Consider the following 22,241-nt stretch of genomic DNA (forward strand, 5'->3'; position numbering starts at 1 on the left):
AAAGGATAGCATTTTGGACTCCATGCCTCAAGATGAATGGTTTTGACGACTCTGAAATGCTGCATTGGTCCCGCCCACTGTTTTGGTTGCGTGCGGTTAGAAAGCACTAATTGCACCACTGGTGTTTAAAATGAAAGGCATCTATTTTGTTTTGCTATTGTTACATTTGTATCGTCATTTCATGTCCCATCGTTTTGGTCCAATGGTGTTGTTACATATCATTTGAGCTGCGTGCAAAACGAGCAAATTCATTGTATCCTTTCACTTTGCCTGTCAGAACCATGATGAGTATGTGTGATTAGGCCTCGCTGCAGCACAGACTGAGTAGCCTTCCATTCAGTGGCAGTGCATGGGGAAAAACACTGGGGAAGCCTTGCCACATGCCTTGGTCATATGCCTTGCCACTGTGATATATAGTCCTAAAGGCTGAGACAATAAGAAGAAACAGAGTGGCAGAATAAATTCCACCACACCTTTGTTTCATCACAAAACCGGAGAGCAACATCTGTCCGGTGGAGTCCACAACGCATATTGCATGTAACAAACAGTTACATGACCTACAGCATGGTCAATCAAGTTAATGTTGCAGACGTTTTCGGACCACTAAACAACTATTGATTTAGAACCACAGAGAGTTGCCACAAGTTGCAAAGACGTTTTAGGAAAGGGACAATTTTAGCTAGCTAGCTACTGGAGGACAATAACCAACGAGATGCAACAATTCATTTTTTCCTCTGTCAATGACGTTCGGCTTATGATTTAATGTGATTGGTGTGAAGCCGAAACCAAACTGGCTTCCCCTGACACTTGTTTTTGATGCGACAGGTACATTCACAGTTGCGCTCGCTCAGTTTAGCTCAATTCTGATGGGCAATTATTGTATAAAAAAAAGATCAAGGGAGGCCAAATACACGTGGGCTTCCCTTGCATACAATGCTACGTGCGGCAACAATATCATACTCTTTTTGACCAAACAGCATCAGATAGATAGGCTGCACATAAAGAGACAGAGGGATGCTTTCTCTAGTGAATTGAAGGAAACACACAGAGACGAAAGATAAATTAGTTAATGTGTTTTTACATTTTTTTGTTGGTATTTTTTGGGGGAAGGCTGGCTACCCTTGGCATCCATATTTACTCACCACTGCTTCCATCAGCCTACCAAAGGCTAAATCTGAGCAGAAAACTGCATGTCCAGTAGCTCATGGGATGGATACATAGCTAGCTACATAGCCGTCTTTGTATCAAAGATAATTGTGTAGTCTAGAGCGATTTTCTAGGTTAGCTAGCCAGCTATTGTCGTTCTTTTAACGCAACGTAACGTAATCAACACTGCTAGCTAGCCAGTGTAGAAACTATTACACTCAACGGAACGACTTGATTAGTGTAGTGTCAACAACGCAGCCACTGCCAGCTAGCCTACAAAGTCAACAACGCAGCCACTGCCAGCTAGCCTACTTCAGCAGTACTGTATCATTTTAATCATTTTAGTATATAAGATTCTTGCTACGTAAGCTTAACTTTCTGAACATTCGAGACGTGTAGTCCACTTGTCATTCCAATCTCCTTGCATTAGCGTAGCCTCTTCTGTAGCCTGTCAACTATGTGTCTGTCTATCCCTGTTCTCTCCTCTCTGCACAGACCATACAAACGCTCCACACCGCGTGGCCGCGGCCACCCTAATCTGGTGGTCCCAGCGCGCACGACCCACGTGGAGTTCCAGGTCTCCGGTAGCCTCTGGAACTGCCGATCTGCGGCCAACAAGGCAGAGTTCATCTCAGCCTATGCCTCCCTCCAGTCCCTCGACTTCTTGGCACTGACGGAAACATGGATCACCACAGATAACACTGCTACTCCTACTGCTCTCTCTTCGTCCGCCCACGTGTTCTCGCACACCCCGAGAGCTTCAGGTCAGCGGGGTGGTGGCACCGGGATCCTCATCTCTCCCAAGTGGTCATTCTCTCTTTCTCCCCTTACCCATCTGTCTATCGCCTCCTTTGAATTCCATGCTGTCACAGTTACCAGCCCTTTCAAGCTTAACATCCTTGTCATTTATCGCCCTCCAGGTCCCCTCGGAGAGTTCATCAATGAGCTTGATGCCTTGATAAGGCTCACCTCTCACAGTTCTGGGCGACTTTAACCTCCCCACGTCTACCTTTGACTCATTCCTCTCTGCCTCCTTCTTTCCACTCCTCTCCTCTTTTGACCTCACCCTCTCACCCCCCTACTCACAAGGCAGGCAATACGCTCGACCTCATCTTTACTAGATGCTGTTCTTCCACTAACCTCATTGCAACTCCCCTCCAAGTCTCCGACCACTACCTTGTATCCTTTTCCCTCACGCTCTCATCCAACACTTCCCACACTGCCCCTACTCGGATGGTATCGCGCCGTCCCAACCTTCGCTCTCTCTCACCCGCTACTCTCTCCTCTTCCATCCTATCATCTCTTCCCTCTGCTCAAACCTTCTCCAACCTATCTCCTGATTCTGCCTCCTCAACCCTCCTCTTCTCCCTTTCTGCATCCTTTGACTCTCTATGTCCCCTATCCTCCAGGCCGGCTCGGTCCTCCCTCCCGCTCCGTGGCTCGACGACTCATTGCGAGCTCACAGAACAGGGCTCCGGGCAGCCGAGCGGAAATGGAGGAAAACTCGCCTCCCTGCGGACCTGGCATCCTTTCACTCCCTCCTCTCTACATTTTCCTCCTCTGTCTCTGCTGCTAAAGCCACTTTCTACCACTCTAAATTCCAAGCATCTGCCTCTAACCCTAGGAAGCTCTTTGCCACCTTCTCCTCCCTCCTGAATCGTCCTCCCCCTCCTCCCTCTCTGCAGATGACTTCGTCAACCATTTTGAAAAGAAGGTCGACGACATCCGATCCTCGTTTGCTAAGTCAAACGACACCGCTGGTTCTGCTCACACTGCCCTACCCTGTGCTCTGACCTCTTTCTCCCCTCTCTCTCCAGATGAAATCTTGCGTCTTGTGACGGCCGGCCGCCCAACAACCTGCCCGCTTGACCCTATCCCCTCCTCTCTTCTCCAGACCATTTCCGGAGACCTTCTCCCTTACCTCACCTCGCTCATCAACTCATCCCTGACCGCTGGCTACGTCCCTTCCGTCTTCAAGAGAGCGAGAGTTGCACCCCTTCTGAAAAAACCTACACTCGATCCCTCCGATGTCAACAACTACAGACCAGTATCCCTTCTTTCTTTTCTCTCCAAAACTCTTGAACGTGCCGTCCTTGGACAGCTCTCCCGCTATCTCTCTCAGAATGACCTTCTTGATCCAAATCAGTCAGGTTTCAAGACTAGTCATTCAACTGAGACTGCTCTTCTCTGTATCACGGAGGCGCTCCGCACTGCTAAAGCTAACTCTCTCTCCTCTGCTCTCATCCTTCTAGACCTATCGGCTGCCTTCGATACTGTGAACCATCAGATCCTCCTCTCCACCCTCTCCGAGTTGGGCATCTCCGGCGCGGCCCACGCTTGGATTGCGTCCTACCTGACAGGTCGCTCCTACCAGGTGGCGTGGCGAGAATCTGTCTCCTCACCACGCGCTCTCACCACTGGTGTCCCCCAGGGCTCTGTTCTAGGCCCTCTCCTATTCTCGCTATACACCAAGTCACTTGGCTCTGTCATAACCTCACATGGTCTCTCCTATCATTGCTATGCAGACGACACACAATTAATCTTCTCCTTTCCCCTTCTGATGACCAGGTGGCGAATCGCATCTCTGCATGTCTGGCAGACATATCAGTGTGGATGACGGATCACCACCTCAAGCTGAACCTCGGCAAGACGGAGCTCCTCTTCCTCCCGGGAAGGACTGCCCGTTCCATGATCTCGCCATCACAGTTGACAACTCCATTGTGTCCTCCTCCCAGAGCGCTAAGAACCTTGGCGTGATCCTGGACAACACCCTGTCGTTCTCAACTAACATCAAGGCGGTGGCCCGTTCCTGTAGGTTCATGCTCTACAACATCCGCAGAGTACGACCCTGCCTCACACAGGAAGCGGCGCAGGTCCTAATCCAGGCACTTGTCATCTCCCGTCTTGATTACTGCAACTCGCTGTTGGCTGGGCTCCCTGCCTGTGCCATTAAACCCCTACAACTCATCCAGAACGCCGCAGCCCGTCTGGTGTTCAACCTTCCCAAGTTCTCTCACGTCACCCCGCTCCTCCGCTCTCTCCACTGGCTTCCAGTTGAAGCTCGCATCCGCTACAAGACCATGGTGCTTGCCTACGGAGCTGTGAGGGGAACGGCACCTCAGTACCTCCAGGCTCTGATCAGGCCCTACACCCAAACAAGGGCACTGCGTTCATCCACCTCTGGCCTGCTGGCCTCCCTACCACTGAGGAAGTACAGTTCCCGCTCAGCCCAGTCAAAACTGTTCGCTGCGCTGGCCCCCCAATGGTGGAACAAACTCCCTCACGACGCCAGGACAGCGGAGTCAATCACCACCTTCCGGAGACACCTGAAACCCCACCTCTTTAAGGAATACCTAGGATAGGATAAAGTAATCCTTCTCACCCCCCCCCCCCTTAAAATATTTAGATGCACTATTGTAAAGTGGCTGTTCCACTGGATGTCATAAGGTGAATGCACCAATTTGTAAGTCGCTCTGGATAAGAGCGTCTGCTAAATGACTTAAATGTAATTGTAAATGTCAACGAGTAGCTCGCAAGTAGATAGTGAGAAAATAATCAGCAGGCTCCCGTGTTGAAAGTTAGGATCAAGGTTAGGGTTAGGTGTAAAATCCCATTTTAGGAAGAGAAATTGTAGAAATGGCTTTGTAGCTGAGGTAACTAGTGACGACAGTATCTCATCTCCACTGTAAAAAGCATCTAGACATTATTATCTCTGACATTTTCAACATTGTTGCAATATCGAAATTCAATCTCCACTGTGTGCCATAATAATGAACATGTCGGAGTCAGTATATACAAATCAAATCCAATTGTATTGGTCACAAACACATGGTTAGCAGATGTTATTGCGAATGTAGTGAAATGCTTGAGCTTCTAGTTGCGTCAGTGCAACAATATCTAACAAGTAATCTAACAATTCCACAAGAACTACCTAATACACACAAGTGTAAAGGGATAAAGAATATGTACATAAAGATATATGAATGAGTGATGGTACAGAACGGCATAGGCAAGATGCTCTGGCCCCCCAATGGTGGAACAAACTCCCTCACGACGCCAGGACAGCGGAGTCAATCACCACCTTCCGGAGACACCTGAAACCCCACCTCTTTAAGGAATACCTAGGATAGGATAAGTAATCCTTCTCACCCCCCCTTTTAAGATTTAGATGCACTATTGTAAAGTGACTGTTCCACTGGATGTCATAAGGTGAATGCACCAATTTGTAAGTCGCTCTGGATAAGAGCGTCTGCTAAATGACTTAAATGTAAATGTGTAAATGTAGATGGTATCGAGTACAGTATACACATATGAGATGAGTAATGTAGGGTATGTAAACATAAAAGTGTCATAGCTTAAAGTGGCTAGCGATACATGTATTACATAAAGATGGCAAGATGCAGTAGATGATATAGAGTACAGTATATACATACAGTATACATATGAGATGAGTAATGTAGGGTATGTAAACATTATATTAAGTGGCATTGTTTAAAGTGGCTAGTGATACATTATTTACATACATTTCCATCAATTTCCATTATTAAAGTGGCTGGAGTTGAGTCAGTATGTTGGCAGCAGCCACTCAATGTTAGTGGTGGCTGTTTAACAGTCTGATGGCCTTGCGATAGAAGCTGTTTTTCAGTCTCTCGGGCCCTGCTTTGATGCACATGTACTGACCTCGCCTTCTGGATGATAGCGGGGTGAACAGGCAGTGGCTCGGGTGGTTGTTGTCCTTGATGATCTTTATGGCCTTCCTGTGACATCGGGTGGTGTAGGTGTCCTGGAGGGCCGGTAGTTTGCCCCCGGTGATGCATTGTGCAGACCTCTCTACCCTCTGGAGAGCCTTGCGTTTATGGGCTGAGCAGTTGCCGTATCAGGCGGTGATACGGCCCGACAGGATGCTCTCGATTGTGCATCTGTAGATGTTTGTGAATGCTTTTGGTGACAAGCCAAATTTCTTCAGCCTCCCGAGGTTGAAGAGGCGCTACTGCGTGATCAGCAATGTTGTGGCAAAATGGCCTGGCTCAGTCCATGACTCCAGAATCTTTCGGGCCTCTGAAATCTATCAGTGCCTATCACAAGGTAAGCCACACAACCCCTATTTATAACCATCATGGCTGTGTCAAGAATATCACTGTGTTTATGAGGTAGTAATGATGAGATTTTGTGTTGACAGGTGAATTCTCTGGTGTGTTGCTGGGAGACAGGGGGTATGGCTGCCAGCCTTTTCTCCTGACACCTTTCACAGACCCCCAGGAAGCACAGCAGGCCTACAGCCATGCCCATGCCAGGACCAGGGCCAGAGTTGAAATGACCTTTGGCCTCCTGAAGGCACGCTTTCACTGCCTTCACAAATTAAGGGTCAGCCCTGTTAGGGCATGTGATATTACTGTGGCTTGTGCTGTCCTCCACAATGTGGCCTGCCTGAGGAAGGAGAGGGCCCCCAGAGTGCCACCAGCTATGGACTGGGACAATCCGGCAATCTTCCCTGATGACGACAGTGGTCGGCTGCTGAGGGACCAATATGTGTTGAATTATTTTAGTTAGTATGTGTGCTTTCAATTTTGGTTAAATATGTCCTGCGGTGGCAGAGGAATTTGGGTTTTTTTGGGTTCGTTTTTTTACGAATTTGGCCTCTTATGATGTTTGTGCGGTATACTGTGTGTAATACAAGGCTGCAGGGAGGCTACTGCATCCATTCATTTGTCTGTTCAGTTGATGTGTATGGATTTGTCCTGCATTTATTTTAGTGTGCAGACATGCAGGGTGTGTTATATACAGACCTTTGAATGTGTATGTATCATTTTGTATAATATGCTTGGATTCTGTGCTTTCCATCTTGTAGAGTCACTGTGACTTCAGTTTCGAAAGGAGCTGATGTTTTGTCCTTATTCAATAAAGGAACATAATGTTACACATTGTGTTTTTATATTCATATGGAATGTGTATTTGTTTATATGACAGAGTACTAGGGCCACACTGAAGAAAAAGGATAAAGTCATAAATTTATGAGGCTGGTTCTTTCTGCAGAAAAGCTACATATTGTTTTTACAGTTTTGATACTTATGACAATGTGATACTTAATATTCTGGCACATCAGCATGTCTTTGTTTATGAAACCATACTGAAGTACAATTTCACGAAATGCCCCGCATCTGTCATTTTAACAACTGTCCTCCTTTAAAACAACTGGTTACAATATTATGACTTGTCTTTTTTTTCCCTCTGTGGCCCTAATATTCTATCATTTTATATATAGTCTATGGGAAATTGTAAATTATCTAATGATAGCAACATCTAAAAATCATTTTTTATCCAAAATCATTGAAATTAATGATCACAAACATTTAAATAATGACAGTGGGTCTAGTTATATGTGATAACAATGTATAGTGAGCAGTGAAATAACTATTGGTTTCCATTTGTGGTGACTGCTGACTGACATTAGGGATGAGATTAAATAGATCCTGGAATTTAGCCTGGTCTGGAGCAGGCTAGCTCCACAGAATAAATCTCCATGGTAATTTATACCATAACATATCCTCCTGCCCCCTATCCATCTTTAGTGCAACCGGATTACGGATCAATTGAGCCAGGATCACCAAGATATCCTGGCTTAATCCCTTATCCTAGTTTTGTGCAACAGGCCCCTGATCTGGTCACACATCTACCAGGCCTTTCCTTCTCCTTCTCCATTACCATGGACGAGGACAGGAAGTGATGAAACCACTCCTCCTTCTCTCTTCCTGTCCGTCCGTGTCAGGATTTGGCCAGGGTTGTTCCGGTTTTTGGTCACTAGATGCCCCCATTGTGCTTTTTGACCTTTTGTTTTTCCCTTGATCCCCATTATTATTTGCACCTGTGCCTCGTTTCCCCTGATTGTATTTAAACCCTTTGTTTTCCTCAGTTCTTTGCTCTGTGTTTGTATGTTAGCACCCAGCCCTAGTATCCTGTGAACTCTTGTTGATCCCGGTAGACTCTCTTGTGGAATTCTGTTTTTTGTTCTTGTTTATTTATTTTTGAGTATCTTTCAAGGCTTTTTATGCTATACCTTCCACCTTGTGGATTTACCTTTTTGTCTTGGAGGATTACCTTTGTTCTTGTGGAATTCCTTTTGAGGTTGTGGAGTTACATGTTGTCCTGAAGAACTTCACTTTTTACTTCATTAAATACACCGTCTCAAGTACTGCTGTGTCTGCCTCATCTTCTGGGTTCTGCCGACTATTCGTGGCTCAGTTGGTTAAGTGACTGTTTCTCACTCCGGAGACCCGGGTTCGTAACCTTGTCCTGACAGTCCGAAGAGGTATAGGGTTGTAGGGAGGTTCTTTGCTGGTTTGTTCCCTTCCTGCAAGGATCTCCGTCAGGTCATTGCAGAGTCTAAATGTTGTTTGTTTGCAAGCTCTACAGCATTAATATGTTGGCTCATTATTATTCATTCTTTCACAGCATCTCTATGTTTTGTTTATTTCCTCAAATGAAACGGTAAGCTTTGAACGGTGAGTGTAAGTTTACAGACCAAGCAGACAAACCTTGCCGTTTTGTAGCTGGAAGCAGCGTGAGCTGACAACCACAGCCTCGGGGGGCTTTTCGTCATAGGTGGCCCTACGGCTGATGTTGTTCCTGGGGTAGTCCAGGCGGAGGCAGTGCCCCTCCAGGGTGGCGAACACAGAGTGGGTAAGGGACGGGTGGTAAGTCTCTGGGTCGTACTCAAACATCTCGTTCATCCATCCCTGGGACTATGGGAACATACCCAGTTATATAGTGAGACTGTGAGAGAATACCTGAATGACACATGGGAATACACGAAAAGCATGCTTCAATGACTAACACTAGCTGTTGTGCAACGAGCTGTTACATCGATTGATAATATCTTGTCCTAAAATAGTAGCTTGTCCTTCAAAACACCTGTCAGTTAGTCAGAGTGAAACACCTGTCAGTTGGTCAGAGTGAAACACCTGTCAGTTAGTCAGAGTGAAACACCTGTCAGTTAGTCAGAGTGAAACGCCTATCAGTTAGTCAGAGTGAAACGCCTGTCAGTTAGTCAGAGTGAAACACCTGTCAGTTAGTCAGAGTGAAACACCTGTCAGTTAGTCAGAGTGAAACGCCTATCAGTTGGTCAGAGTGAAACACCTGTCAGTTAGTCAGAGTGAAACACCTGTCAGTTAGTCAGAGTGAAACACCTGTCAGTTAGTCAGAGTGAAACGCCTGTCAGTTATTCAGAGTGTAACGCATGTCACTTAGTCAGAGTGAAACACCTGTCAGTTAGTCAGAGTGAAACACCTGTCAGTTAGTCAGAGTGAAACACCTATCAGTTAGTCAGAGTGAAACGCCTATCAGTTGGTCAGAGTGAAACACCTGTCAGTTGGTCAGAGTGAATCACCTATCAGTTAGTCAGAGTGAAACACCTGTCAGTTAGTCAGAGTGAAACACCTGTCAGTTAGTCAGAGTGTAACGCATGTCACTTAGTCAGAGAGTGAAACACTTGTCAGTTAGTCAGAGTGAAACGCCTGTCAGTTAGTCAGAGTGAAACACCTGTCAGTTAGTCAGAGTGAAACACCTGTCAGTTAGTCAGAGTGAAACACCTGTCAGTTAGTCAGAGTGAAACACCTGTCAGTTAGTCAGAGTGAAAAACCTGTCAGTTAGTAAGAGTGAAACACCTGTCAGTTAGTCAGAGTGAAACGCCTGTCAGTTATTCAGAGTGTAACGCATGTCAAATAGTCAGAGAGTGAAACACTTGTCAGTTAGTCAGAGTGAAACGCCTGTCAGTTAGTCAGAGTGAAACACCTGTCAGTTAGTCAGAGTGAAACACCTGTCAGTTAGTCAGAGTGAAACGCCTATCAGTTGGTCAGAGTGAAACACCTGTCAGTTAGTCAGAGTGAAACGCCTATCAGTTGGTCAGAGTGAAACACCTGTCAGTTAGTCAGAGTGAAACACCTGTCAGTTAGTCAGAGTGAAACACCTGTCAGTTAGTCAGAGTGAAACGCCTATCAGTTGGTCAGAGTGAAACACCTGTCAGTTAGTCAGAGTGAAACACCTGTCAGTCAGAGTGAAACGCCTATCAGTTAGTCAGAGTGAAACGCCTGTCAGTTAGTCAGAGTGAAACACCTGTCACTTAGTCAGAGAGTGAAACACCTGTCACTTAGTCAGAGAGTGAAACACTTGTCAGTTAGTCAGAGTGAAACGCCTGTCAGTTAGTCAGAGTGAAACGCCTATCAGTTAGTCAGAGTGAAACACCTGTCACTTAGTCAGAGAGTGAAACACCTGTCAGTTAGTCAGAGTGAAACGCCTATCAGTTAGTCAGAGTGAAACACCTGTCAGTTAGTCAGAGTGAAACCACTATCAGTTAGTCAGAGAGTGAAACACCTGTCAGTTAGTCAGAGTGAAACACCTGTCAGTTATTCAGAGTGTAAGGCATGTCACTTAGTCAGAGAGTGAAACACTTGTCAGTTAGTCAGAGTGAAACGCCTGTCAGTTAGTCAGAGTGAAACACCTGTCAGTTAGTCAGAGTGAAACACCTGTCAGTTAGTCAGAGTGAAACACCTGTCAGTTAGTCAGAGTGAAACACCTGTCAGTTAGTCAGAGTGAAACGCCTGTCAGTTAGTCAGAGTGTAACACCTGTCAGTTAGTCAGAGTGAAACACCTATCAGTTAGTCAGAATGAAACGCCTATCAGTTGGTCAGAGTGAAACACCTGTCAGTTGGTCAGAGTGAATCACCTGTCAGTTATTCAGAGTGTAACGCATGTCACTTAGTCAGTGAGTGAAACACTTGTCAGTTAGTCAGAGTGAAACGCCTGTCAGTTAGTCAGAGTGAAACACCTGTCAGTTAGTCAGAGTGAAACGCCTGTCAGTTATTCAGAGTGTAACGCATGTCAGTTAGTCCGAGAGTGAAACACTTGTCAGTTGGTCAGAGTGAAACGCCTGTCAGTTAGTCAGAGTGAAACACCTGTCAGTTAGTCAGAGTGAAACACCTGTCAGTTAGTCAGAGTGAAACACCTGTCAGTTAGTCAGAGTGAAACGCCTATCAGTTGGTCAGAGTGAAACACCTGTCAGTTAGTCAGAGTGAAACACCTGTCAGTTAGTCAGAGTGAAACACCTGTCAGTTAGTCAGAGTGAAACACCTGTCAGTTAGTCAGAGTGAAACACCTGTCAGTTAGTCAGAGTGAAACACCTGCCAGTTAGTCAGAGTGAAACACCTATCAGTTGGTCAGAGTGAAACACCTGTCAGTTAGTCAGGGTGAAACGCCTATCAGTTGGTCAGAGTGAAACACCTGTCAGTTAGTCAGAGTGAAACACCTGTCAGTTATTCAGAGTGTAACGCATGTCACTTAGTCAGAGAGTGAAACACTTGTCAGTTAGTCAGAGTGAAACGTCTGTCAGTTAGTCAGAGTGAAACACCTGTCAGTTAGTCAGAGTGAAACGCCTATCAGTTTGTCAGAGTGAAACACCTGTCAGTTAATCAGAGTGAAACACCTGTCAGTTGGTAAGAGTGAAACACCTGTCAGTTAGTCAGAGTGTAACATCTGTCAGTTAGTCAGAGTGAAACACCTATCAGTTAGTCAGAGTGAAACGCCTATCAGTTGGTCAGAGTGAAACACCTGTCAGTTGGTCAGAGTGAATCACCTGTCAGTTATTCAGAGTGTAACGCATGTCAGTTAGTCCGAGAGTGAAACACTTGTCAGTTGGTCAGAGTGAAACGCCTGTCAGTTAGTCAGAGTGAAACACCTGTCAGTTAGTCAGAGTGAAACGCCTGTCAGTTAGTCAGAGTGAAACGCCTGTCAGTTATTCAGAGTGTAACGCCTGTCAGTTATTCAGAGTGTAACGCATGTCAGTTAGTCCGAGAGTGAAACACTTGTCAGTTAGTCAGAGTGAAACGCCTGTCAGTTAGTCAGAGTGAAACACCTGTCAGTTAGTCAGAGTGAAACGCCTGTCAGTTATTCAGAGTGTAACGCATGTCAGTTAGTCCGAGAGTGAAACACTTGTCAGTTGGTCAGAGTGAAACGCCTGTCAGTTAGTTAGAGTGAAACACCTGTCAGTTAGTCAGAGTGAAACACCTGTCAGTTAGTCAGAGTGAAACACCTGTCAGTTAGTCAGAGTGAAACGCCTATCAGTTGGTCAGAGTGAAACACCTGTCAGTTAGTCAGAGTGAAACACCTGTCAGTTAGTCAGAGTGAAACACCTGTCAGTTAGTCAGAGTGTTAGTCAGAGTGAAACACCTGTCAGTTAGTCAGAGTGAAACACCTGTCAGTTAGTCAGAGTGAAACACCTGTCAGTTAGTCAGAGTGAAACGCCTGTCAGTTAGTCAGAGTGAAACACCTGTCAGTTAGTCAGAGTGAAACGCCTATCAGTTGGTCAGAGTGAAACACCTGTCAGTTAGTCAGAGTGAAACGCCTATCAGTTGGTCAGAGTGAAACACCTGTCAGTTAGTCAGAGTGAAACACCTGTCAGTTATTCAGAGTGTAACGCATGTCACTTAGTCAGAGAGTGAAACACTTGTCAGTTAGTCAGAGTGAAACGCCTGTCAGTTAGTCAGAGTGAAACACCTGTCAGTTAGTCAGAGTGAAACACCTGTCAGTTAGTCAGAGTGAAACACCTGTCAGTTAGTCATGGTGAAACACCTGTCAGTTAGTCAGAGTGAAACACCTGTCAGTTAGTCAGAGTGAAACACCTGCCAGTTAGTCAGAGTGAAACACCTATCAGTTGGTCAGAGTGAAACACCTGTCAGTTAGTCAGGGTGAAACGCCTATCAGTTGGTCAGAGTGAAACACCTGTCAGTTAGTCAGAGTGAAACACCTGTCAGTTATTCAGAGTGTAACGCATGTCACTTAGTCAGAGAGTGAAACACTTGTCAGTTAGTCAGAGTGAAACGTCTGTCAGTTAGTCAGAGTGAAACACCTGTCAGTTAGTCAGAGTGAAACGCCTATCAGTTTGTCAGAGTGAAACACCTGTCAGTTAGTCAGAGTGAAACGCCTATCAGTTGGTAAGAGTGAAACACCTGTCAGTTAGTCAGAGTGAAACACCTGTCAGTTAGTCAGAGTGAAACACCTGTCAGTTAGTCAGAGTGTAACATCTGTCAGTTAGTCAGAGTGAAACACCTATCAGTTAGTCAGAGTGAAACGCCTATCAGTTGGTCAGAGTGAAACACCTGTCAGTTGGTCAGAGTGAATCACCTGTCAGTTATTCAGAGTGTAACGCATGTCAGTTAGTCCGAGAGTGAAACACTTGTCAGTTGGTCAGAGTGAAACGCCTGTCAGTTAGTCAGAGTGAAACACCTGTCAGTTAGTCAGAGTGAAACGCCTGTCAGTTAGTCAGAGTGAAACGCCTGTCAGTTATTCAGAGTGTAATGCCTGTCAGTTATTCAGAGTGTAACGCATGTCAGTTAGTCCGAGAGTGAAACACTTGTCAGTTAGTCAGAGTGAAACGCCTGTCAGTTAGTCAGAGTGAAACACCTGTCAGTTAGTCAGAGTGAAACGCCTGTCAGTTATTCAGAGTGTAACGCATGTCAGTTAGTCCGAGAGTGAAACACTTGTCAGTTGGTCAGAGTGAAACGCCTGTCAGTTAGTTAGAGTGAAACACCTGTCAGTTAGTCAGAGTGAAACACCTGTCAGTTAGTCAGAGTGAAACACCTGTCAGTTAGTCAGAGTGAAACGCCTATCAGTTGGTCAGAGTGAAACACCTGTCAGTTAGTCAGAGTGAAACACCTGTCAGTTAGTCAGAGTGAAACACCTGTCAGTTAGTCAGAGTGTTAGTCAGAGTGAAACACCTGTCAGTTAGTCAGAGTGAAACACCTGTCAGCTAGTCAGAGTGAAACACCTGTCAGTTAGTCAGAGTGAAACGCCTGTCAGTTAGTCAGAGTGAAACACCTGTCAGTTAGTCAGAGTGAAACGCCTATCAGTTGGTCAGAGTGAAACACCTGTCAGTTAGTCAGAGTGAAACGCCTATCAGTTGGTCAGAGTGAAACACCTGTCAGTTAGTCAGAGTGAAACACCTGTCAGTTATTCAGAGTGTAACGCATGTCACTTAGTCAGAGAGTGAAACACTTGTCAGTTAGTCAGAGTGAAACGCCTGTCAGTTAGTCAGAGTGAAACACCTGTCAGTTAGTCAGAGTGAAACACCTGTCAGTTAGTCAGAGTGAAACACCTGTCAGTTAGTCAGAGTGAAACGCCTATCAGTTTGTCAGAGTGAAACACCTGTCAGTTAGTCAGAGTGAAACGCCTATCAGTTAGTCAGAGAGTGAAACACCTGTCAGTTAGTCAGAGTGAAACACCTGTCAGTTAGTCAGAGTGAAACACCTGTCAGTTATTCAGAGTGTAACGCATGTCACTTAGTCAAAGAGTGAAACACTTGTCAGTTAGTCAGAGTGAAACGCCTGTCAGTTAGTCAGAGTGAAACACCTGTCAGTTAGTCAGAGTGAAACGCCTATCAGTTGGTCAGAGTGAAACACCTGTCAGTTAGTCAGAGTGAAACACCTGTCAGTTAGTCAGAGTGAAACGCCTATCAGTTAGTCAGAGTGAAACGCCTATCAGTTGGTCAGAGTGAAACACCTGTCAGTTAGTCAGAGTGAAACACCTGTCAGTTAGTCAGAGTGAAACGCCTATCAGTTAGTCAGAGTGAAACACCTGTCAGTTAGTCAGAGTGAAATGCCTGTCAGTTAGTCAGAGTAAAACGCCTGTCAATTAGTCAGAGTGAAACGCCTATCAGTTAGTCAGAGTGAAACACCTGTCAGTTAGTCAGAGTGAAACACCTGTCAGTTAGTCAGAGTGAAACGCCTATCAGTTGGTCAGAGTGAAACACCTGTCAGTTAGTCAGAGTGAAACACCTGTCAGTTAGTCAGAGTGAAACACCTGTCAGTTAGTCAGAGTGAAACACCTGTCAGTTAGTCAGAGTGAAACGCCTATCAGTTAGTCAGAGTGAAATGCCTGTCAGTTAGTCAGAGTAAAACGCCTGTCAATTAGTCAGAGTGAAACGCCTATCAGTTAGTCAGAGTGAAACACCTGTCAGTTAGTCAGAGTAAAACGCCTGTCAATTAGTCAGAGAGTGAAACACCTGTCAGTTAGTCAGAGTGAAACACCTGTCAGTTAGTCAGAGTGAAACACCTGTCAGTTATTCAGAGTGTAACGCATGTCACTTAGTCAAAGAGTGAAACACTTGTCAGTTAGTCAGAGTGAAACGCCTGTCAGTTAGTCAGAGTGAAACACCTGTCAGTTAGTCAGAGTGAAACGCCTATCAGTTGGTCAGAGTGAAACACCTGTCAGTTAGTCAGAGTGAAACACCTGTCAGTTAGTCAGAGTGAAACGCCTATCAGTTAGTCAGAGTGAAACGCCTATCAGTTGGTCAGAGTGAAACACCTGTCAGTTAGTCAGAGTGAAACACCTGTCAGTTAGTCAGAGTGAAACGCCTATCAGTTAGTCAGAGTGAAACACCTGTCAGTTAGTCAGAGTGAAATGCCTGTCAGTTAGTCAGAGTAAAACGCCTGTCAATTAGTCAGAGTGAAACGCCTATCAGTTAGTCAGAGTGAAACACCTGTCAGTTAGTCAGAGTGAAACACCTGTCAGTTAGTCAGAGTGAAACGCCTATCAGTTGGTCAGAGTGAAACACCTGTCAGTTAGTCAGAGTGAAACACCTGTCAGTTAGTCAGAGTGAAACACCTGTCAGTTAGTCAGAGTGAAACACCTGTCAGTTAGTCAGAGTGAAACGCCTATCAGTTAGTCAGAGTGAAATGCCTGTCAGTTAGTCAGAGTAAAACGCCTGTCAATTAGTCAGAGTGAAACGCCTATCAGTTAGTCAGAGTGAAACACCTGTCAGTTAGTCAGAGTAAAACGCCTGTCAATTAGTCAGAGTGAAACGCCTATCAGTTGGTCAGAGTGAAACGCCTATCAGTTAGTCAGAGTGAAACACCTGTCAGTTAGTCAGAGTGAAACACCTGTCAGTTAGTCAGAGTGAAACGCCTATCAGTTAGTCAGAGAGTGAAACACCTGTCAGTTAGTCAGAGTGAAACACCTGTCAGTTAGTCAGAGTGAAACACCTGTCAGTTATTCAGAGTGTAACGCATGTCACTTAGTCAAAGAGTGAAACACTTGTCAGTTAGTCAGAGTGAAACGCCTGTCAGTTAGTCAGAGTGAAACACCTGTCAGTTAGTCAGAGTGAAACGCCTATCAGTTGGTCAGAGTGAAACACCTGTCAGTTAGTCAGAGTGAAACACCTGTCAGTTAGTCAGAGTGAAACGCCTATCAGTTGGTCAGAGTGAAACGCCTATCAGTTGGTCAGAGTGAAACACCTGTCAGTTAGTCAGAGTGAAACACCTGTCAGTTAGTCAGAGTAAAACGCCTGTCAATTAGTCAGAGTGAAACGCCTATCAGTTAGTCAGAGTGAAACACCTGTCAGTTAGTCAGAGTAAAACGCCTGTCAATTAGTCAGAGTGAAATGCCTGTCAGTTAGTCAGAGTAAAACGCCTGTCAATTAGTCAGAGTGAAACGCCTATCAGTTAGTCAGAGTGAAACACCTGTCAGTTAGTCAGAGTGAAACACCTGTCAGTTAGTCAGAGTGAAACGCCTATCAGTTGGTCAGAGTGAAACACCTGTCAGTTAGTCAGAGTGAAACACCTATCAGTTAGTCAGAGAGTGAAACACCTGTCAGTTAGTCAGAGTGAAACACCTGTCAGTTAGTCAGAGTGAAACACCTGTCAGTTATTCAGAGTGTAACGCATGTCACTTAGTCAAAGAGTGAAACACTTGTCAGTTAGTCAGAGTGAAACGCCTGTCAGTTAGTCAGAGTGAAACACCTGTCAGTTAGTCAGAGTGAAACGCCTATCAGTTGGTCAGAGTGAAACACCTGTCAGTTAGTCAGAGTGAAACACCTGTCAGTTAGTCAGAGTGAAACGCCTATCAGTTAGTCAGAGTGAAACGCCTATCAGTTGGTCAGAGTGAAACACCTGTCAGTTAGTCAGAGTGAAACACCTGTCAGTTAGTCAGAGTGAAACGCCTATCAGTTAGTCAGAGTGAAACACCTGTCAGTTAGTCAGAGTGAAATGCCTGTCAGTTAGTCAGAGTAAAACGCCTGTCAATTAGTCAGAGTGAAACGCCTATCAGTTAGTCAGAGTGAAACACCTGTCAGTTAGTCAGAGTGAAACACCTGTCAGTTAGTCAGAGTGAAACGCCTATCAGTTGGTCAGAGTGAAACACCTGTCAGTTAGTCAGAGTGAAACACCTGTCAGTTAGTCAGAGTGAAACACCTGTCAGTTAGTCAGAGTGAAACACCTGTCAGTTAGTCAGAGTGAAACGCCTATCAGTTAGTCAGAGTGAAATGCCTGTCAGTTAGTCAGAGTAAAACGCCTGTCAATTAGTCAGAGTGAAACGCCTATCAGTTAGTCAGAGTGAAACACCTGTCAGTTAGTCAGAGTAAAACGCCTGTCAATTAGTCAGAGAGTGAAACACCTGTCAGTTAGTCAGAGTGAAACACCTGTCAGTTAGTCAGAGTGAAACACCTGTCAGTTAGTCAGAGTGTAACGCATGTCACTTAGTCAAAGAGTGAAACACTTGTCAGTTAGTCAGAGTGAAACGCCTGTCAGTTAGTCAGAGTGAAACACCTGTCAGTTAGTCAGAGTGAAACGCCTATCAGTTGGTCAGAGTGAAACACCTGTCAGTTAGTCAGAGTGAAACACCTGTCAGTTAGTCAGAGTGAAACGCCTATCAGTTAGTCAGAGTGAAACGCCTATCAGTTGGTCAGAGTGAAACACCTGTCAGTTAGTCAGAGTGAAACACCTGTCAGTTAGTCAGAGTGAAACGCCTATCAGTTAGTCAGAGTGAAACACCTGTCAGTTAGTCAGAGTGAAATGCCTGTCAGTTAGTCAGAGTAAAACGCCTGTCAATTAGTCAGAGTGAAACGCCTATCAGTTAGTCAGAGTGAAACACCTGTCAGTTAGTCAGAGTGAAACACCTGTCAGTTAGTCAGAGTGAAACGCCTATCAGTTGGTCAGAGTGAAACACCTGTCAGTTAGTCAGAGTGAAACACCTGTCAGTTAGTCAGAGTGAAACACCTGTCAGTTAGTCAGAGTGAAACACCTGTCAGTTAGTCAGAGTGAAACGCCTATCAGTTAGTCAGAGTGAAATGCCTGTCAGTTAGTCAGAGTAAAACGCCTGTCAATTAGTCAGAGTGAAACGCCTATCAGTTAGTCAGAGTGAAACACCTGTCAGTTAGTCAGAGTAAAACGCCTGTCAATTAGTCAGAGTGAAACGCCTATCAGTTGGTCAGAGTGAAACGCCTATCAGTTAGTCAGAGTGAAACACCTGTCAGTTAGTCAGAGTGAAACACCTGTCAGTTAGTCAGAGTGAAACGCCTATCAGTTAGTCAGAGAGTGAAACACCTGTCAGTTAGTCAGAGTGAAACACCTGTCAGTTAGTCAGAGTGAAACACCTGTCAGTTATTCAGAGTGTAACGCATGTCACTTAGTCAAAGAGTGAAACACTTGTCAGTTAGTCAGAGTGAAACGCCTGTCAGTTAGTCAGAGTGAAACACCTGTCAGTTAGTCAGAGTGAAACGCCTATCAGTTGGTCAGAGTGAAACGCCTATCAGTTGGTCAGAGTGAAACACCTGTCAGTTAGTCAGAGTGAAACACCTGTCAGTTAGTCAGAGTAAAACGCCTGTCAATTAGTCAGAGTGAAACGCCTATCAGTTAGTCAGAGTGAAACACCTGTCAGTTAGTCAGAGTAAAACGCCTGTCAATTAGTCAGAGTGAAATGCCTGTCAGTTAGTCAGAGTAAAACGCCTGTCAATTAGTCAGAGTGAAACGCCTATCAGTTAGTCAGAGTGAAACACCTGTCAGTTAGTCAGAGTAAAACGCCTGTCAATTAGTCAGAGAGTGAAACACCTGTCAGTTAGTCAGAGTGAAACACCTGTCAGTTAGTCAGAGTGAAACACCTGTCAGTTATTCAGAGTGTAACGCATGTCACTTAGTCAAAGAGTGAAACACTTGTCAGTTAGTCAGAGTGAAACGCCTGTCAGTTAGTCAGAGTGAAACACTTGTCAGTTAGTCAGAGTGAAACGCCTATCAGTTGGTCAGAGTGAAACACCTGTCAGTTAGTCAGAGTGAAACACCTGTCAGTTAGTCAGAGTGAAACGCCTATCAGTTAGTCAGAGTGAAACGCCTATCAGTTGGTCAGAGTGAAACACCTGTCAGTTAGTCAGAGTGAAACACCTGTCAGTTAGTCAGAGTGAAACGCCTATCAGTTAGTCAGAGTGAAACACCTGTCAGTTAGTCAGAGTGAAATGCCTGTCAGTTAGTCAGAGTAAAACGCCTGTCAATTAGTCAGAGTGAAACGCCTATCAGTTAGTCAGAGTGAAACACCTGTCAGTTAGTCAGAGTGAAACACCTGTCAGTTAGTCAGAGTGAAACGCCTATCAGTTGGTCAGAGTGAAACACCTGTCAGTTAGTCAGAGTGAAACACCTGTCAGTTAGTCAGAGTGAAACACCTGTCAGTTAGTCAGAGTGAAACACCTGTCAGTTAGTCAGAGTGAAACGCCTATCAGTTAGTCAGAGTGAAATGCCTGTCAGTTAGTCAGAGTAAAACGCCTGTCAATTAGTCAGAGTGAAACGCCTATCAGTTAGTCAGAGTGAAACACCTGTCAGTTAGTCAGAGTAAAACGCCTGTCAATTAGTCAGAGTGAAACGCCTATCAGTTGGTCAGAGTGAAACGCCTATCAGTTAGTCAGAGTGAAACACCTGTCAGTTAGTCAGAGTGAAACACCTGTCAGTTAGTCAGAGTGAAACGCCTATCAGTTAGTCAGAGAGTGAAACACCTGTCAGTTAGTCAGAGTGAAACACCTGTCAGTTAGTCAGAGTGAAACACCTGTCAGTTATTCAGAGTGTAACGCATGTCACTTAGTCAAAGAGTGAAACACTTGTCAGTTAGTCAGAGTGAAACGCCTGTCAGTTAGTCAGAGTGAAACACCTGTCAGTTAGTCAGAGTGAAACGCCTATCAGTTGGTCAGAGTGAAACGCCTATCAGTTGGTCAGAGTGAAACACCTGTCAGTTAGTCAGAGTGAAACACCTGTCAGTTAGTCAGAGTAAAACGCCTGTCAATTAGTCAGAGTGAAACGCCTATCAGTTGGTCAGAGTGAAACGCCTATCAGTTAGTCAGAGTGAAACACCTGTCAGTTAGTCAGAGTGAAACACCTGTCAGTTAGTCAGAGTGAAACGCCTATCAGTTAGTCAGAGAGTGAAACACCTGTCAGTTAGTCAGAGTGAAACACCTGTCAGTTAGTCAGAGTGAAACGCCTGTCAGTTATTCAGAGTGTAACGCATGTCAGTTAGTCCGAGAGTGAAACACTTGTCAGTTGGTCAGAGTGAAACGCCTGTCAGTTAGTCAGAGTGAAACACCTGTCAGTTAGTCAGAGTGAAACACCTGTCAGTTAGTCAGAGTGAAACGCCTATCAGTTGGTCAGAGTGAAACACCTGTCAGTTAGTCAGAGTGAAACACCTGTCAGTTAGTCAGAGTGAAACACCTGTCAGTTAGTCAGAGTGAAACACCTGTCAGTTAGTCAGAGTGAAACGCCTATCAGTTAGTCAGAGTGAAATGCCTGTCAGTTAGTCAGAGTAAAACGCCTGTCAATTAGTCAGAGTGAAACGCCTATCAGTTAGTCAGAGTGAAACACCTGTCAGTTAGTCAGAGTAAAACGCCTGTCAATTAGTCAGAGTGAAACGCCTATCAGTTGGTCAGAGTGAAACGCCTATCAGTTAGTCAGAGTGAAACACCTGTCAGTTAGTCAGAGTGAAACACCTGTCAGTTAGTCAGAGTGAAACGCCTATCAGTTAGTCAGAGAGTGAAACACCTGTCAGTTAGTCAGAGTGAAACACCTGTCAGTTAGTCAGAGTGAAACACCTGTCAGTTATTCAGAGTGTAACGCATGTCACTTAGTCAAAGAGTGAAACACTTGTCAGTTAGTCAGAGTGAAACGCCTGTCAGTTAGTCAGAGTGAAACACCTGTCAGTTAGTCAGAGTGAAACGCCTATCAGTTGGTCAGAGTGAAACGCCTATCAGTTGGTCAGAGTGAAACACCTGTCAGTTAGTCAGAGTGAAACACCTGTCAGTTAGTCAGAGTAAAACGCCTGTCAATTAGTCAGAGTGAAACGCCTATCAGTTGGTCAGAGTGAAACGCCTATCAGTTAGTCAGAGTGAAACACCTGTCAGTTAGTCAGAGTGAAACACCTGTCAGTTAGTCAGAGTGAAACGCCTATCAGTTAGTCAGAGAGTGAAACACCTGTCAGTTAGTCAGAGTGAAACACCTGTCAGTTAGTCAGAGTGAAACACCTGTCAGTTATTCAGAGTGTAACGCATGTCACTTAGTCAAAGAGTGAAACACTTGTCAGTTAGTCAGAGTGAAACGCCTGTCAGTTAGTCAGAGTGAAACACCTGTCAGTTAGTCAGAGTGAAACGCCTATCAGTTGGTCAGAGTGAAACGCCTATCAGTTGGTCAGAGTGAAACACCTGTCAGTTAGTCAGAGTGAAACACCTGTCAGTTAGTCAGAGTAAAACGCCTGTCAATTAGTCAGAGTGAAACGCCTATCAGTTAGTCAGAGTGAAACACCTGTCAGTTAGTCAGAGTAAAACGCCTGTCAGTTAGTCAGAGTAAAACGCCTGTCAATTAGTCAGTTAGTCAGAGTGAAATGCCTGTCAGTTAGTCAGAGTAAAACGCCTGTCAATTAGTCAGAGTGAAACGCCTATCAGTTAGTCAGAGTGAAACACCTGTCAGTTAGTCAGAGTGAAACACCTGTCAGTTAGTCAGAGTGAAACGCCTATCAGTTGGTCAGAGTGAAACACCTGTCAGTTAGTCAGAGTGAAACACCTGTCAGTTAGTCAGAGTGAAACACCTGTCAGTTAGTCAGAGTGAAACGCCTATCAGTTAGTCAGAGTGAAACGCCTGTCAGTTAGTCAGAGTAAAACGCCTGTCAGTTAGTCAGAGTGAAACACCTGTCAGTTAGTCAGAGTGAAACGCCTATCAGTTAGTCAGAGTGAAACACCTGTCAGTTAGTCAGAGTAAAACGCCTGTCAATTAGTCAGAGTGAAACGCCTATCAGTTGGTCAGAGTGAAACGCCT

General features: G+C 45.1%; 1 pseudogene; it reads right to left on the reverse strand.

The window, feature by feature from the left end:
* LOC118361439 (testis-expressed protein 2-like) overlaps positions 1–22,241 on the reverse strand; it is a 50,317-nt pseudogene that overhangs the window by 24,134 nt on the left and 3,942 nt on the right.

The sequence above is a fragment of the Oncorhynchus keta genome, chromosome 2 (genome assembly GCF_023373465.1).
Source record: "Oncorhynchus keta strain PuntledgeMale-10-30-2019 chromosome 2, Oket_V2, whole genome shotgun sequence".
NCBI classification, from domain to species: domain Eukaryota; kingdom Metazoa; phylum Chordata; class Actinopteri; order Salmoniformes; family Salmonidae; genus Oncorhynchus; species Oncorhynchus keta.